The sequence below is a fragment of the Muscardinus avellanarius genome (assembly GCF_963383645.1).
Source record: "Muscardinus avellanarius genome assembly, chromosome: X".
NCBI lineage: Eukaryota > Metazoa > Chordata > Mammalia > Rodentia > Gliridae > Muscardinus > Muscardinus avellanarius.
Window position 1 is genome coordinate 5,272,266 of NC_137792.1, and position 13,249 is coordinate 5,285,514.

Sequence of the window (13,249 nt, forward strand, 5' to 3'; positions counted from 1 at the left end):
CTCTCTAATGGGTTTTTTTTATGAAGTACTTAAATTTTGCAGAACATCTTAACAATAGCTCCGCAGGGAGCAGGCAGGATGTTGGAAATGCCTGCATGCTTTCTTTTTGTGTGTCCTCTTTCACCACTTTGGGGTGAAGATAATTTTATACAAATGGAAAGATGATTTGTTTTATTAAGGAAAACATCTGACAGTGAAGGTATAAATGCAGGTGTTTGACACAAACCTTCATTCCTCGTGTGTATATATCAGAATTGTCCAAGTTTGATTTCAAAAGACTTCCTTTATGCCCTATGACATCTGGGGAGTTAATTCCTGTGTAAAAGGGTGCTCAGACGGAACCCAGGGGCATTCTACATGTGAATTGCCATCCCCAGCCCTCTTTTATTTTTTTAATTAGAAACAGGGTCTCACTAGGTTGCTGAGAGCCTTGCTAAATTGCTACAGCTGACTTTGAACCTGTGCTCCTCCTGTCTCAGACTCCCAAGTCCTGGGATTATTGGTGCACACACATGCCTGGCTGGGGGGGGGGTGGTGGTGATTAATTTAATGAGACTTTTTGGTGTTTTTTTTTGGGGGGGGTTGTGCTTTTTGTTTTGTTTTGTTTATTTTTTGTTATTTATTTAGGTAGTGAAGGTTGAACCCAGAGGCATTCTACCTCCCAAGTTACACTCCCAGCTTTATTTTTGTAAAGGGTCTTGCTATGTTTTAGAGAGTCTCACTAAGTTGCTAAGACTGTCTTCATATCTGCGATCCTGCCGTGTCCGTATTGGGATTACAGTCATGTGCCACCACACCTGGGACTTTTTAAAGAGCCTCTTCTATGTTCCTAGGTTTGGACAATCTAGGAAGCTGTAAGTAATGAAATCTAATTAGCAGGTGAATTCATTGCCTCCTAAAACAGTGTGCAACAAGTTGGAATCTCCCTTCACTGTAAGATATACTCATTGTATTTGTTTATTTATGGAAATGCAGGGCACAGGAAGCATCCAGGAGTTCCTACCTTAGCCTTAATGAATTGTCCTTTGCTTGAGAGAGAATGAGACTGTAATTTCCCACTACCCTTATGCTATACATTTTTCCTCACCCTGAATCTCCTAAGTATTTTTAGTGTCTGTCAGTCAAGTGTGTCCCAAACACGCGCAGCATCTAAGATCCCTGCTGGGGGACTGGTGACTGCTTTAATCCCTCCTCAAACAAGTGGCATTAGAATTAAGAGTGGGTGCATTATATTCTTTAAAAAAAAAGACTTGTGTAGACATACATGCACACATCACCCAGTCACCCCCCATTCAATCTCCAGCACAGAATAAATAAACAATATACAAAAATGAGTGGGTGAGTCTTGCCTGTTCATACTTGGGTAACAATCTCTTGTAACTCCTCCCCAATAGTGAAAACAGTAGCAGTAATTTCTGTTATTGGTATACAACTGCATTGTTATGCCTCATTGGATTTTGGCATTTGGGGTTGATGGTTAACAGAGTTACACTTCACAGGACCACATATAACTCAAGGTGGTTTAGCACATGTAATTTATAATTCATATAATTTCTGTCTCTTAGCCTATATGACCACCGTGCAGTTGAAAAAATAAGCCTATTCAGGCATCGTGGCTTATGCTGGTAGTCCCAGTACTTGTGAGGCTAAGACAAGAGGATCACAGGTTTGAGGACAGCCTCAGCAACTTAGCAAGACTCTTTTTCAAAATCAAAAATAAAATAGAGTTGGGGGGATAGCTCAGAGGTCAATGGCCTCTGGGTTCAATCCCCAGGACAAGAAAGAAGAAAAGAAAGAAGAGAGAAAGGGAGAAAGAAGAAAAGATCACACAAGCCTGCCACAGTCATGTAAGCTAACTTAAATTCCCTCTAGGCACAAAGCCCTATGAGCCAATGAGCAGAAGGGCTCTTCTTCTACGGGCACTCCTGAGGCTAAAAGCAGACGTGTACCAGTTAATTCATCATCTAGTTTCCAAGGGCACTTCACCCTTCATTAGCCTGGAATTTGCTTTACAGTCAGGAACAATGAATGAACTGTTTTAATCACATTCATGTGTGGCTTAACATTGGGCATGATTTTTAAAGTGCATTGTTGCAACTGGGCACAGTAGCACATGTCTGTCATCTCAGTACTTAAGAGGTTGAGACAGGAGGATTGCAGGTTGGAGGCCATTCTCAGCAACATAGCGAGATTATGGTTGAAAAATAAAAAGATATGAGTGTGTACCAGATAGAGAATATACCTGGGTTCAATTCCCAGTATCCACCCAAAAAAGTGCATTGGTAGGCAATTTTTTGTTGCATGATGAACATCATAGAGTATACTTAAAGTAGAGTATACTTAAAGTTGAGTATACTTCAAGTAGATAATACAGGTCAGTCACTCAACATGAACCTGTAATATAATCAAGAGGCTGGATAAATCCAAGTTGTCTAAGGCTGCTGTCAGTGTAACACACCACCGTGGGTTTATAGTAGACAGGTTTTTTTTTAAATAAATAGAAGTATATTCTAAATAAGTAGAATCATTTGCATGCCTGTAAACCCAGTTCTTGGAGGCTGAAGCAAGAGTACTGTATGTGCAATGGCATCCTCAGCAACTTAGTGAGACCCTGTCTTAGGATGAAAATAAAAAGGACTGGAAGTGTAGTTCCATGGCAGAGCACCCCTAGGTTCAATCCGTAGCAGAAAATTCAATTAAATAAAACAATGATAAAACTATAGAAGAGTAAATACATACATCAGCAAAACGTTTTTAATTATCAAATGTTATAATACTACATGTAATGGTATATGTAATTCTGTGTGTTCTACTTTTCGACTGCAAACAGCACAGGTATTCACCCACATCACCATGAACACAGGAGTAATGGATTGCAGTGTGCCATCACAACAACTAGGACATCACTAGATAACAGTGATTTTTCAGCTTCATTAATATCTTAAGGGACCATCATATATATCATCGATTCTTGACCAATAGGGCCTTTATGCAGTGAGAGGCTGCCTATATTAAATTAAGCTCTAGCTTCTTAAAAAAAACACTCAGGCAATGTAAGTATGCGTGTGCTTTAAACACAGGTAGAAAAATGTTGTAGCTCTTGTGGGAAGAAAGATTTTCTAGGAAAATTGCTTGATTTTTTTTCATATTTTAGAAACTATTTTGATTTTCAACCTGATTGCTATTGGGTTTCTACTGCAGGCATCATGGCTAGTGGCATATTCACTTATTCCTACTCAGTTCTTCCTCTTTTGCTCCTTTGTTAGGTAATCCCTTTGCTCCTTAGTGTATATAGACTGGACTCACATTGCCCTTTCTGATTGACTGCCTAGTTATGCCAAATTCATTTAGGGAAGATCCACGAATTTCTTTTACCAATTTCCAAACCAGGTGATTGTGTTACATTGCTTCCAAGAATCTTAGAATTCTTCAGCTACCCTCAGAAGCAATATAACTGGCGCTCTAGAAATAATCAGTTTTTAATATATATACTTTAAAAGCCAGGCCTCTGAGACTTTTCTCCATTATTAGGACATTTGCTACTGAAAAGTAGTGCCATTCTTGTTTATAAGGTTTTCCCCTGTCCAGAGCCTTAATTAAAGCCTTAGGATATGTTTTATTAAGAAGCAGAACAGTCTATTTACTACCCATTCTCATTGTAATTACAGAGAAATGTGGGGGCTTTAAAAAAAAAAGCTGACACTATTTTATCTGTACATGGCACAAGAAACTTCCAGTGAAAGTTCTCATATCCTTGTTCTGACAACAAGGTATCCTCTTAACAGGGACTCCTAGAAAACTCATCAGTATTTTTTTCCTTTTCCTTAACAGAACATTTTACGAACACCATCTTACCAACAAAAGAGAGATTCTGATGCTTAACCTAAATTTCCCTTTTTTTAACTTTCTCCCTTGAAACTTTTCATGTCTCTAGCCAAAATTCCTCTTTACCCTCGGTGTTTAGACCTATTTGTAGATTTTTATCATGCCCCTTGAGTCTGCCTCTGTGGTTTGGCTACGCTATAAAGTTCATGTTTTGCTTTAAAACCATCATTGTTGATGATCTTCTCTGGCTTCCATCCAGTCGTTTATTCCTTTTCAGTCCCGAGGACCAATATTCCAGGTTAGGGCATTCTATTTTGCTCTTGTTTGTTATATAATCCCATTGCTTAAAGAGTCCTAAATCACACTGAACTTTTTGATTGAGTGCCATATAAAACTTCAGATGTATATCTGATTGGCTCCCACCTCTTAGTCAGCATCGCCAATATCTGTTTCATCCTGTCCGTGTCTCTCAAACTGATTGTGATCCCTCTGGTATCAGTTCCATGTTCCCAGTGAGTAAACAGTTCACAGCATCTCATTCATCCATAGAAGTCAAGTGTTCTGCCTCCAAGCTCCTGAAATGGGAAAAGGGGGCTTCGTTTTAATCTGCCCGATGTGGAATATATGAGAAATGTGTGGAGAGCTTTTATAAGACTAATTACGGTAAGTAGCCAGACTGCCCCAACCCTAAACTACTTGCTTGTAGGCTAGAAAGTTTTGCAGCTGAATTAAGAATGTTTCTTTAGATTCCCATTCCAGAATATCACTGAATTAATATAATTGCTGAAACAACTTTTGTGGCGCTGGGGATTGAACCCAGAGGAATTCTACCACTGAGCACCCTTCAGCCAGAGTCCCCCTCCCAATTTTTATTTTGAGACCAAGTATTTATACTAAATTATCATGCATTGACTTCAGACCTGTGATCCTCCTGTCTCAGCCTCCCAAGTACTAGGGTTACAGGTGTGTACCACCACCACCCCTGATTGGTTTACCGAGGCATTTGAAGCTGGCTGTGTGTGTGTGTGTGTGTGTGTGTGTGTGTGTGTGTGTGTGTGTTGCTAGGAATTGAACCCAGGGGCATTCTACCTCCAAACTATACCCACAGACTGATTTTTTTTAACATTTGTTAAGAGGTTCTTGCTCAGTAGGTGAGACTGACATAGAACCTGGGATCTCCCTGTCTCAGCCTCCCAAGTACTGGGATTACAGGCTTATTCCACCATGCCGAGCTAGCTGAGGCATTTGAATTCCAACAATGTCCCTGGAGGTAAGTTTACAGTCTGAATACAGTATTTTTCCTTTTGCTTTCTATTGCATTTACATACCAGGAAGTTAAGTGTTTCGGGCTATATATATATATATATATATATATTTTTTTTTTTTTTTTGCAGTACTGGGGATGGAACCCAGGGACATTCTACCTCTGAGCTACAGCTCCAGCCCTAATTTTTATTTTGAAACAGAGTCTCACTGAGTTGGAAAGGGCCTAACTAAGTAGCTGAGGTTGTCCAAAAACTGCAATCTTCCTCTCTCAGCCTTCCAAATGCTGGGATTTCAAGCATGGGCCATCATGCCAGGCTGAGGTTCAATATTATGGACCAATTTCACATTTCCAAGAATTGAATCTGTGAACCCTCTAGGTATCCAGTTGAGGTTTTTATATCTATCTAGTTGATAGCAAGATCTGTGACCAAAAACAAAAAGGAGGACTGGAAGTGTAACCCAGTTATAGATAATGTGTTTAGCATAAACAAAGCTCTGGATTGACTTCTGGGCACCAACAGAAAGCAAAGGAAAAAGAACTGTGTTTTACCAATTGTGACTTTAAAAATATTAAATTCAAGGCAGACATAGTGTTGCATACCTGTAAGTTCAGTACTTGGGAGACTGAGACAGGAGGATGATAGATTTGAGGCCAGCCTTGGCAACCTAAAGATACCTTGTTTTGTAAGAAGAAAATGAAAAGGACCTGGAGGTATATCTCAGAGGTAGGATTCCCCTGAATTTAATCTCCAGTACCACACACACACAAAAAAAAAAAAAAAAAAATCAAATTCAATGAAGAGGAAAAGATTCCTGTCTCTGTCATCATCTGAATTGAACACAATAGAAAAGTCACTTGCTACACTAGGTAGTCCCTATTTTTCTGTGTATTAGTAATGTGTTCTGTCTCCTAGTGTTTCTTTTATTTATTTTCCCTAGAAAGCAAGATTTTGGAGTAGGCACATTTTCACTTATATGTTTATTTCTCAATCTGGTGGGGAAACAGAGTTTCTTAGTAGCAACCATTCTGTTTTGATGGTATCCAAGTCAATAGGACAGGTGGAAGGTAAGTCTGTCTAGGAATTTTAATCCAAGTTGCAGCATGGCAGTGCCTCACGGGGTCCCAGGAGCCACTCCTAAAACAAACCATTGTTGCTCTCTAGCCATGGCATTTAAAAGAACCTTCTAACATCAAATCCTGAATGCAAGAGGATCATCACTTTTGTTTTTAACTTGGAAACTTGATCACAAGAAACTTTTAGGAATATAAATTGGCTGGCAACCAAATTCAATTTCAGTTGAGAAACATTTTTAACACACAGTGTGCTGTGGCATCCTTTCCTTTCTAGTTTTACATCTTTCTTCTTTGTGGGTGAAAATGCACTTAGAGTCTTAAAACAAGCTCATTATATCTAAACCCAGTGAATAGTTCAGCTGTATTCATTACTGAACAGATTTTTAAAACTAGTTTAAGTAGTTACACTATACCCCATAAATATGTACAAATATGTCAATAAAAATTAAGTAAAATAATTAAATATATTCCAGGGTCTATTCTTTCATAGCATGTTTTAAAACTACTTTTAAGGATAAACAATTATGTAGCAATATACACAATTTAATAGATACTCTGTTGATGATTCTAACAAGTTCATCATCTAAACATAATTGTGTTTCCAACATTAAAAAGTAACTAAATAACATGGGATTTTCTTTCCTCTGAAATTTTAACCTTTCCTTAGATTATTCATTTCTGTACTACTTAAATGGGAATGGGAGGATCTAATCTGATCAACATGTTTTTCTGTTAACAAGGGGAGGGAGAAACAACTGCTACTCTGGCTAGGAAGAGCAAGAGCAGGAGTGAGAGCAAGGAAGAGAGAGAGAGAGAGAGAGAGAGAGAGAGAGAGAGAGAGAGAGAGAGAGTTTTCTCATCAACTTTATTGAATAAATTGATACAAATTAATGGTATAAATGAGTTTTTTCTGTGTGTGTGTGGGGGGGGGGTGGAACCAGGGGCATTCTACCTCTGAGCTACACCCCCAGCCCTATTTTTTAGTCTTTATTTTGAAACAGGGTCTCACTGAGTTGCAAAGGGCCTCACTAGGCTGAGGCTGTCCACTAGGTCTCAGCCTCCCAAGTACTGGGATTACAAGCATGCACCACCACAGTTGGCTTATAGATGAGTTTTTATATACTTTTTTTGGTGCACTGTAATCTTATAATATAGAGTGATTATAGATGAATTTTTATAGCTACATATACCCTTGAAACCACTATCAATGTACGGAATGTTTGCTTCACCTCTTGAGTATACTTTTATTAATGTTAAACATCAACAACTTTATTTTTGCACTATGTAATGGTGTCTTTTGTTAATAGAAAAAGGGAGGGAGGGAAGACAAATTAGTCAACAAGGCTTTTTTTTAAATTTTTTGCCTTGAGCTAAAGTGGGATCCCCAAGAGGTATGCCTAAATGCTAACCCGTGGTACTTGTGAGTGTGGTCTTAATTGGAAATAGGATACTTGCATGCATAATCAAATTAAAATGTGGTCACAGTGGGCTAGGGTGGGCCCTAAATCCAGTGACTGATATCTTTATGAGAAAACAGCAGCAGATTGGACACACACACGCACACACACACAAACACACACACACACACACACACACACACACACACACACAGAAAGAGGCCATGTGAAGGTGTAGGTAGAAAGTAGAGTGATAGAACTACAACCCAAGAAACACCAAGGATTTCTAGGAAGCAACAGAAGCTAGAATAGAGGCCAGACTGTCCCTCAGAGTTCAGGAAGGAACAAGTCTGCTGATACTGTGATTCTGGACCACTGAGCCTGCAGAACGGTGACAGAATAAATTTGTTTGTTTTCAGCCACTCAGTTTGTAGTCATTTGTTAGGGCCACCCTAGGAAAATTAGACATTTCTAAATCACAGCATGCCAGAGCCCAATTCTTCTAATTAAAACATTTTTTACAGTACTGGGGATGAAATCCAGGGACATGCTACATCTGAGCTACACCCCCAGCCCTAATTTTTTATTCTTTATGTTTGAAACAGGGTTTCACTGAGTTGCAAAGGGCCTCGATAATTAGCTGAGGCTGTACTTGAACCGAGATCCTCCTGTCTCTGCCTCCCAAATGCTGGACTTACAAGTGTGCGCCAACACTCTCAGCTTTGGAGCTCAGTTTGTAATTGGCTAGCAACATACAGAAGTGTGCTGAAGGTTCAAGCCATAAAGATACACACAAATCCCAATATCTATAATGCTTTACATAGCCTTTTTAAAAAATCCACTTGGCATTAAAGGGGCTATGCATGCACCTGAGATACAAGTAGTTCAGGGGCCAGAACAGGCTGGAGAAGAATGCCTGTGATATATACTGGAAATTAAACTGAGGGAATTCTGTCTCTGAGCTAGATCCCAAGTCCTATTTGCTTTTAATTTTGAAGCAGGACCGCCCTGAGTTGCTTAGCATCTCATTAAGTTGCTGAGGCTGTCCTTGGATCTGCAATGCCCAGTAAAAATGCCTTTCAAAGGACAGATAGGAGCTCCTTAGACTCCTCAACAGGCATGGGGAAACAAAGCCTGGTAAGGCTTTCTCTAGGAAAAAATTCCTCCAAGGATTCTGTTGGAAAAGCAGAAGTGCTTCAGTTCATAGCTGCATGCCCTTGGTTTGCCTCCAGTATGATTTATTGGGAATTCCTTGGGTATTTTTCACACTTCACTGGTTTGTAGCATGACACAGATTAGAGACATACCAGAGAACTCTCATCCCCCTTTAAAGGTATAGGAATGAAAATAAGACACAAGACTGGAATAAGCAGGTTGTAGATTGGAGCGCTAAATTCAAGGGGCTTTCCTCCTTTTAATTTGAAATGGCTTCACAAAGCCATGCCATGATGTTGGCAAGTGCAAGCTGCTGGGATTCGCTGGAGTTTGTGTAGCGGTGTGTTTACGTGTGTTCAGTCTCTAACATCCCCAAGACGGTAAGCTTCATGGAACAAGAGCCATCGCTGATTGGTATCCTATGGGTTCCTAGCACTGGAAAAGTTCTTATCATGTAAGAAGGTCCCCATCAGTAATCATGAGTTGACCTCTCAGTCCAGTTTTCTCAATGTGGAACGTAACTTTTCAGGTCCTTGCTGTGTTGTGCAAATGTTGGAATTATCCTCAAGCATAAGTTGGAAGGATCTTCGTTATTTCACTTACTACAGCTGTACTAAAATGAGCAATACCAAAGAGGTGTCTGCTTATCAAGGTTGATAGTTTGATAAATGCATGACCTTTCATTGAACATCTGCAAGTCTGACTCCTAAGGGTGGTGGTGGTGTGTGTGTGTGTGTGTGTGTGTGCTCACGTGTATATGAGAGAGAGAAAAAGAGAGACCTATTAACTAACCTTGAGTAAAGTTATTTAATTTTTAAGAGGCTCAGTTCTTCCTCTGAAAGCTAGAGCTAATAGCTATAAAATATAAAGCATTTAATATGTCATAGAACAAATATAAAATAACTGTGGTTAATAGAATTTACTAGCATCATTACAGAAATAAGAAACACAGTATGGCGTGTCTAGGCTTTGTCTCTCTGTACATATCAAGTACCTAATAACAATGAGAGTAATAATAATAATAACTGTTAACTGTTTGCATGCATCAGGTACTGTGCCAAGTACTTTACATGGGTAGTCTTATTTAATCCTCACAACTCCAAAAGGTAGTTCTTATTATTTTGATTGCCTAAAGAAAGAAACGAAATCACTAAGTCAATGTGCCTAAGTGACCGAATTAATGGTGGAATCAGGATTTGCCCGAGTTTGCTGGAAGTGATATAGGAAACAAGCTAATCCGCACACACCATAGTAACTAGACTTTGTTATGGTACTGTGGATTGAACCCAGGGGTGCTTTACCTCTGAGCTACATCTCGAGCCCTATTGTCTTTATTTCTGACACAGGGCCTTACAAAGTTACTGAGCATTGTGACAAGTTGCTGAAGCTGCCCTCAAACCTGGGATTTTTCCTCCTGTCTTAGTCTTTTACGTACTGAGATTATCAGCGTGAGCCACCATACCTGGCTCTACCTAGATTTTTAAAACGTATTTTCTAGGGAGAGTGTGTGACAAATAGAAAATTCATGCTAATCTCCCTAGTCACATGATCAGGACCAGCTTGCCAGGATTGAGGGTATCAAGGTAAAGGGTCAGATATGAATAAAAGGAGGAAGAGGGCTTGGCATTTCCAAGAATCTATTATGTGCTAAGAACTTGCCATACACATTGCTGCACACTACTGTGAGGTAAGTACTCTATTCCCATTTCATAAACCAATGGTTCACAATGTATCTGTCCAATGTCAAATCCTGTCTGCTTCCAACTATATTTCTTGAATGTAAATTTGGCTAGTAAAGCTAAACTATCAGGATCATCATAAGCCATGAACCTGAGCAGTACTACCACACCCCTAAACTTCTACTTGACTTTCTACTTTCTGAGTGCAGATTTTTCCCCCCATGCCTACATTCACTTATTAAAAGAGTTCTAGCTGGGTGTGGTGGACCACACCTGTAATCCCAGTACTTGGGAGGCTGGGACAGGAGGCTCACAGGTTCAAAGGCAGCCTTTAACTTAATGAGACTCTTTTACAGAATAAAAAAAAATTAAAAAGGGCTGGGATTTAGCTCAGAGGGAGAATGCCCCTGGGTAAAATCCCTAGTACCACTAAATAAATAAAGAGTTCTAATCTTCTAAGTATTTAAGGTAAATATTTAATTTCCCCCTTGTTATCTCAATCTAGTGCTTTAAATGTGTTCTAGGTATTTTTAATGTACTGCATACCCTTCTTACATTTGGAAGTCTCAAATTAAGCATAGCGCTCTCATAAGTGACATTTATTCAAGTTGTGTTTAGTTGGATTTGTGTACATCAAATAAGCTGTGTAAAAGGCTTGTATTTACTCTTTAAGATTTGCCTGATATCCTTACAGTAGTCCTAAATATATCTTCTATAGTCTTTTAGAGTCTATATATTCTTATATAAGTCTATATCTTATATTTATCTTAGAATTTCTTATGGTTTCTTGGTACCCACAGGGGATTGGTTCCAGAATCCCAAGGTACCAAAAAAATTCATATATTTTAAGTCATAGTCTTTGCATTTTCCCATATACTTCAGTTCATCTCTAGATTACTTCTTACGCCTATCACAATGTAGATGGTATGCAAATAGCTTTATTGTATTGTTTATGGAACAAGGACATGTAAGAAGTATATACACATTCAGCAGAGATGTAATTGTTTTTCAAATATTTTTGATATGCATTTGGCCAAATCCTCAAATGTAAAACCCTGAGATAGCATGGGATGACTGTCCATCTACTTGTTATCTATAGAGAAGGGAGGCCAATCCTCACAAGCTGAGCTCTAAGCTTATGAGGAGTTGCTGTTACTAAATGTCCTTTTACTGTTCAGAGCAATCCCTTTTGCCCAAATGAATTTCCATTGATGAAAAGTTGGTGTACTTGGGCCACATGATAACGGGAAGTACTTCTAAATTGAATGCTCGAGCAAATGGGGTCTCCAAAGAGAGACTGATCAGATAATGCAGAGTGCCAAGGAAGCATCTTCGTGGCCCAAGCATATGACATAATCTGAGTCATTAAAGTAATGAAAAAGATGTTCTGACTACTTGATAGCTTGGTTTTAGGAAATACCTAATCAACTTTGATTTGATTGCATAAACCTGTTACTCAAAAGTCCTGAACTTTAGAAAAGATTTTTTATTCATAGTGCTGAAATCAAAGCAACAAAGCACTCTTCTGCATTCAGTATGTTTTTTTTATGCCCCCTTTTTGCTTCTATTTTTGCACCTCCACCAGCAATGGGGATTATACAAGTGGGAGAAGCATTGCGTCTGGTCTATTTGCTTACGGAATACTGAACCGGGCATCATGGTTCATGCCTGGAATCCCAGTACGTAGGAGGCTGAGACAGGAGGATCACAGGTTCAAGAATGGCTTTAGTAGGTAGTGACCCTCTTATCAACCAAGTAAAACCCTGCTTCTAATTAATTAATTAGGGCTGGTGATGTAGGTGGAAAATAAGATGCCCCTGGGTTCAATCCCCAATACAAGGAAGAAAGGAAGGAAGGAAGGAAGGAAGGAAGGAAGGAAGGAAGGAAGGAAGGGGGCTGGGAGTATAGTTTGCCTTATATAAGCAAGGCCCTGGGTTCTATCCCCAGGAGAGGGGAGGGAGGGAGAGAGATAGAGAATGAGAGAGAGAGAACTATCAAAAGCTATAACACAGAAATACAACAAAATAATGAATGGAGCTGGGTGAATTAATGCCACAAATGCAATTCAGAATAATATTATGGACAAATTGTCACCATCTGATATGCTATCCATAATGTTATTCTGAATTGTATCCATGACATTAATTCACTCAGCTCCATTTATCGTCATTTTTAAACATCTTAATCAAGATTTAATTCACAAACCATAAAATTTACCCACTTCCAGTTTCATTTCACTGAATTTAGGGAAACGGTGGTGAGTTACAAAAAGTCTGCTTAAAAATTTGTTGGAGCTGGGCATGGTGGCGCATGCTTGTAATCCCAGCATTCGGGAGGCTGAGACCTGAGGACCGCGGTTCATGAACAGCCTCAACTATACAGCAAAGTCCTCTGCAACTTAGTGAGACCCAGTTTCAAAATAAAGAATAAAAAATAGGGCAGGGAGACAACATGAAATGTGCACAGTCCAAATAGGTTTTGGAGTCCATTTTTTGATTTGTTAAAACATCCCTGAGACCAACAATTGAGAACTGAGCATATTTTCCAAAATATATTGGCTATACCTAAAAGAGGATTTTTACATACATTTGTGGCTTAGGAGAGAACGTGTTAACCATGATGACATTATTCTTTTGAGTCAACATCTTGCTATAAAGAAGAGCTTCCAGCCAAGCCTGGTGGCAGACACCTATAATCATAGTACTTAGGATATTGAATAAGGCTGATTGAAGGTTCAAGGCCAGCTTCAGCACCTTAGCGAAAACCTCAACAACTTAGCAAGACCCTATTGCAAAATAAAAATAGAAAGGGCTGAGTGTGTAGCTCAGAGTTTGAATGCCCCTGGATTCAAC